Here is a 4,907-nt window from a genome sequence, read left to right as displayed (position 1 = left end):
AATTGGATTGGAAAAAGATTTGTGTTTATGAATTAAGATATATTTGATATTTTTGAAAAAGGGATTTTAGAAATTAGGGTTTTTAGAAATTAGGATTAAAATTTTTGGAATTGAAGGATGATATTTTGAAACATGTTTATGCAAGAAATCATGAATTGAAACATAAAAATTAGAAAATTTGTGAAGAAAAACAAATTTTACCTCCTCCCCACCATCCTGGCGTTAAACGCCCAACTGGTGCATGTTTTGGGCGTTTAACGCCCAATTGTTGCTTCTCCTGGGCATTCAACGCCCAGCTGATGCTTCTTTCTGGCGTTGAACGCCAGGAAGTCATTTGTCACTGGGCGTTTTTCTGAACGCCCAGGACGCTGTCAATCTGGCATTAAACGCCCAGAAGGTGCTTCTTTCTGGCGTTCAACGCCCAGAAGATGCTCCTTTCTGGCGTTTAACGCCTAGATGGCTACCCTTACTGGCGTTGAACGCCCAGTGGGTGCTTCTTTTGGGCGTTCAACGCCCAAAATGTTTCTTACTGGCTTTTTCACGCCAGTGAGCTTCCAAATTTCCCTGTAACTCTGTGAATTCAATCAATTGCTATTTTTACCCTTTGAAGATACTTGGACTCATACCTGTAAAAAAAAGGAAATTTATTTAATTGGTAAATAAACTTTGTAAATGGCTGGGTTGCCTCCCAGCAAGCGCTTCTTTATTGTCTTTAGCTGGACTACCACTGAGCTCTAATCAAGTCTCAGTTTTGAGCATTCTTGCTCGAAGTTACTTTCAAGATAGTGTTTAACTCTTTGTCCATTAACAATGAACTTTTTGTTAGAGTCATTATCCTGAAGCTCTACGTATCCATATGGTGATACACTTGTAATTACATATGGACCTCTCCACCGGGATTTTAATTTCCCAGGGAATAATTTGAGCCTAGAATTAAATAGCAGAACTTTCTGCCCCGGCTCAAAGACTCTAGATGACAATTTCTTATCATGCCATCTTTTCGCTTTCTCTTTGTATATTTTTGCATTCTCGAAAGCATTGAGTCTAAATTCCTCTAGCTCATTTAACTGGAGCAATCGTTTTTCTCCAGCTAACTTGGCATCAAGGTTTAGGAATCTGGTTGCCCAGTAGGCCTTGTGTTCGAGTTCCACTGGCAAGTGACATGCCTTTCCATACACAAGCTGGTATGGAGAGGTCCCTATAGGGGTCTTGAATGCTGTTCTGTATGCCCACAGAGCATCATCCAAGCTTCTTGCCCAATCCCTTCTACGGTTAATTACAGTCCGTTCCAGGATTCTTTTGAGTTCTCTATTTGAGACTTCAGCTTGCCCATTAGTCTGTGGATGATATGGAGTGGCCACCCTGTGGCTAACTCCATAACGAACCAAAGCAGAGTAAAGCTGTTTATTGCAGAAATGAGTGCCCCTATCACTGATTAATACTCTAGGGGTACCAAATCTGCTGAAGATGTGTTTCTGGAGGAATTTTAACACTGTTTTAGTGTCATTAGTGGGTGTTGCAATAGCCTCCACCCATTTGGATACATAATCCACTGCCACCAGAATATAAGTGTTTGAGTATGATGGTGGGAAAGGTCCCATGAAGTCAATGCCCCATACATCAAACAACTCAATCTCCAAGATCCCTTGTTGAGGCATGGCATAACTGTGAGGCAGATTGCCAGATCTTTGGCAACTGTCACAATTACGTACAAACGCTCGGGAATCTTTATAGAGAGTAGGCCAGTAGAAGCCACATTGGAGGACTCTTGTGGTTGTTCACTCACTTCCAAAATGTCCTCCATACTGTGATCCATGGCAGTGCCATAAAATCTTTTGCGCTTCTTCGTTAGGCACACATCTACGGATTACTCCGTCTGCACATCTCTTGAAGAGATATGGTTCATCCCAAAGATAGTACTTTGCATCAGTGATCAATTTCTTTGATTGCAGCCTACTGTACTCTTTGGGTATGAATCTCACTGCCCTGTAGTTTGCAATGTCTGCAAACCATGGCACTTCCTGGACGGCAAAGAGTTGCTCATCCGGAAAAGTTTCAGAGATCTCAGTGAGAGGGAGGGACGCCCCTTCTACTGGTTCTATTCGGGACAAGTGATATGCTACTTGATTCTCTGTCCCTTTTCTGTCTCTTATTTCTATATCAAACTCTTGCAGAAGCAACACCCATCTGATGAGTCTGGGCTTTGAATCCTGCTTTGTGAGTAGATATTTAAGAGCAGCATGATCAGTATACACAATCACTTTTGATCCTACTAAATAGGATCTGAATTTGTCAATGGCGTAAACCACTGCAAGTAGCTCTTTTTCTGTGGTTGTGTAATTCTTCTGTGCGTCATTTAAAACACGGCTGGCATAGTAAATGACGTGCAGAAGCTTGTCATGCCTTTGTCCCAACACTGCACCAATGGCATGGTCACTGGCATCACACATCAATTCGAATGGTAATGTCCAGTCTGGTGCAGAGATGATTGGTGCTGTGACCAATTTAGCTTTTAGAGTCTCAAATGCCTGCAGACACTCTTTATCAAAGATAAATGGCGTGTCAGCAGCTAGCAGGTTGCTTAGAGGTTTGGCGATTTTTGAAAAATCCTTTATAAACCTCCTATAGAATCCTGCATGCCCCAGAAAGCTTCTGATTGCCTTAACATTAGCAGGTGGTGGCAATTTTTCAATTACTTCTACCTTAGCTTGATCCACCTCTATTCCTTTGTTCGAAATTTTGTGCCCAAGGACAATTCCTTCAGTCACCATAAAGTGACATTTTTCCCAGTTTAAAACCAGGTTAGTCTCTTGGCATCTTTTCAGAACAAGTGCTAAATGGTTAAGGCAGGAGCTGAATGAGTCTCCAAATACTGAAAAGTCATCCATGAAGACTTCCAGGAATTTTTCCACCATATCAGAGAAAATTGAGAGCATGCACCTCTGAAAGGTTGCAGGTGCATTACACAGGCCAAATGGCATCCTTCTGTATGCAAATACTCCAGATGGGCATGTAAATGCCGTTTTCTCCTGATCCTGGGGATCTGCTGCAATTTGATTATAACCTGAATATCCATCTAGGAAGCAGTAGTATTCATGACCTGCTAGTCTTTCTAGCATCTGGTCTATGAATGGTAAAGGAAAATGATCCTTTCTGGTGGCTGTATTGAGCCTTCTATAATCAATGCACATACGCCACCCTGTAACTGTCCTTGTAGGAACCAGTTCATTTTTTTCATTATGAACCACTGTCATGCCTCCTTTCTTAGGGACAACTTGGACAGGGCTCACCCAGGGGCTGTCAGAAATAGGATAAATAATCCCAGCCTCTAGAAATTTAGTGACCTCTTTCTGCACCACTTCTTTCATAGCTGGATTCAACCGCCTTTGTGGTTGAACCACTGGCTTGGCGTCATCCTCCAGCAAGATTTTGTGCATGCATCTGGCTGGGCTAATGCCCTTAAGATCACTAATGGACCACCCAAGAGCTGTCTTATGCGTCCTTAGCACTTGAATTAGTACTTCCTCTTCCTGTGGCTCTAAGGTAGAGCTTATAATTACAGGAAAGGTATCACCTTCTCCCAGAAATGCATATTTCAGGGATGGTGGTAATGGTTTGAGTTCGGGTTTTGGAGGTTTCTCCTCTTCTTGAGGGATTTTCAGAGGTTCTATTATCTTCTCTGATTCCTCCAAATCAGGCTGAACATCTTTAAAGATGTCCTCTAGCTCTGATTCGAGACTCTCAGCCATATTGACCTCTCTTACCAGAGAGTCAATAATATCAACACTCATGCAGTCATTTGGGGTGTCTGGATGTTGCATGGCTTTGACAACATTCAACTTAAACTCCTCCTCATTGACTCTCAAGGTTACTTCCCCTTTTTGGACATCAATGAGGATTCGGCCAGTGGCTAGGAAAGGTCTTCCTAGAATGAGAGTTGCACTCTTGTGCTCCTCCATTTCCAGCACCACAAAGTCAGTAGGAAAGGCGAATGGCCCGACCTTGACAATCATGTCTTCAATCACTCCTGATGGGTATTTAATGGAGCCATCAGCAAGTTGAAGACATATCCTGGTTGGTTTGATTTCCTCAGTCAAACCAAGCTTTCTGATAGTAGATGCAGGTATTAGATTGATACTTGCCCCAAGATCACATAAAGCTTGCTTGGTACAAGTACCTTCTAATGTGCATGGTATCATAAAGCTTCCAGGATCTTTAAGCTTCTCAGGTAAGCTCTTCAGAAGGACTGCACTGCATTCTTCAGTGAGGTAAACTTTTTCAGTCTCCCTCCAATCCTTCTTATGACTTAAGATCTCTTTCATGAACTTAGCATAAGAGGGTATTTGCTCAAGTGCTTCTGCAAACGGAATCTTTATTTCAAGAGTCCTGAGATAGTCTGCAAAGCGGGCAAATTGCTTATCCTGTTCCGCTTGGCGGAGTTTTTGAGGATAAGGCATTTTGGCTTTGTATTCCTCAACCTTAGTTGCTGCAGGTTTATTACTTACAGAAGTGGGTTGGGAAGCCTTTTTAGAAGGGTTGTTATCAGCACTTGTATGTGACTGATCACCCACTGGCATTTGAATGCCAGGGGTGGAAGCTGGAGTGGCGTTAGACGCCACTTCCTTATTGGTTACTGGCATTTGAACGCCAGAACCATGTTCCCTTTGGGCGTTCAACGCCGGATTCATGCTTGTTTCTGGCGTTGAACGCCAGGAATGAGCATGGTCTGGGCGTTCAGCGCCAGCATCATTCCTCTCTGGGCTCTGATAGTCCTCAGAAGGATTTTGAGTAGACATCTGTTCATTTCTTGGCTTCCTGCTGCTTTGAAGTGAGGTATTTAATGTTTTCCCACTTCTTAATTGAACTGCTTGGCATTCTTCTGCTATTTGTTTTGACAGTTGCTTTTC

This window comes from Arachis hypogaea, chromosome 5, assembly GCF_003086295.3.
Source record: "Arachis hypogaea cultivar Tifrunner chromosome 5, arahy.Tifrunner.gnm2.J5K5, whole genome shotgun sequence".
NCBI lineage: Eukaryota > Viridiplantae > Streptophyta > Magnoliopsida > Fabales > Fabaceae > Arachis > Arachis hypogaea.
The sequence above is the reverse complement of the archived record's forward strand: the minus strand, read 5'-3'. Positions refer to the sequence as shown.